Source organism: Styela clava (assembly GCF_964204865.1).
Source record: "Styela clava chromosome 15 unlocalized genomic scaffold, kaStyClav1.hap1.2 SUPER_15_unloc_1, whole genome shotgun sequence".
Classification (NCBI taxonomy): Eukaryota; Metazoa; Chordata; class Ascidiacea; order Stolidobranchia; family Styelidae; genus Styela; species Styela clava.
Genome location: NW_027556422.1, coordinates 417,511 through 418,708, shown reverse-complemented (window position 1 = coordinate 418,708; position 1,198 = coordinate 417,511).

Below are 1,198 nucleotides of genomic sequence, written 5' to 3'. Positions count from 1 at the left end.
TAATTCCATAGTGATAGAGCTTACTTAAAAGGATGGAATGGTCAATGGTGTCAAAAGCTTTTGAAATATCAAGGAATATTCCAATTGCATGTTGTTTGCCTTCAAAAGCCTTGAAGCAGTGGAGTGTTGCTTGCGGAAACCGAATTGATGCGAGTGGAAAACACTGTTGGTTTCAAAGTAGTTTGACTTTCTACTATACATTATTTTTTCAAGAATCTTTGAAAACGACGGTAGAAGACTAATAGGTCTATAGTTCCCAAGATCTGAGACACTACCCTTTTTTAAGAGAGGAAGAACTTTAGATGTCTTGAAACTTTCAATGAATAATCCAGTAGATAGTGAGAGATTGAATATGTATGCCAGAATATCAGTGATGTGTTCTGGAATATATTTCAATATTTTGAATGGTATACCATCGATTCCAAAACTTGACTTGGGCTTCATTTCGCGTATGATATTTTTTATTTCTAATGCTGTAGTAGGCCTTAAAAACATGGATGACGATTCTTGCTTCCCTAGATATGAAACGTAATTTTTGTCACAGCTAGCTGATTGTGGCATATTGTCGAGCAATCTTTGTGCCACTTGGGAAAAGTGTTCATTAAATTTATTTGCAATTTGTGTATTACTGCATTCAAGTCCAATCAAAGGACATGAATTGTTTTTATGTTTACCGATTAGTTCATTAATTGTTTTCCATACTGCCTTAATGCATACTGCCTTAATGTTGCCTTTGTGAGAGGCAAACTTGATTTCTTTTTATGGAGAAATCGAGCATAAAGATTCCTGCATTCATTATAATGTGACTTGTGTTTGTCATCTATGTTTTTATTGTTTATTAATTTCTTATAAAGTTTTTGTTTGACTTTGTTGAGTTTGCGTAACTCAGTATCATACCAAGGTTTGTTTAATCTGTTTGTTTGTGTTCTGTAAGGAAAAGACTGAGAGTAAACAGTAGAGAATTTATCAAAAAAATTTTCAAAGCATATGTTTGGATCCTGTATGCTGTTGAAGTCATTAATTGGCGACGAAGTGTTTCAATTCTGTTTTGGATTTGCTTTTCTAGGAGAGAGCATTGTACAATTGGCAAATGATCAGAAATACATTCTGCCAAAACAGCACTGTTAATTTTTTATCATATACGTTTGTGCAGATGTGGTCTATACAGGTAGCAGAACTTGAAGTTATCCTGGTGGGA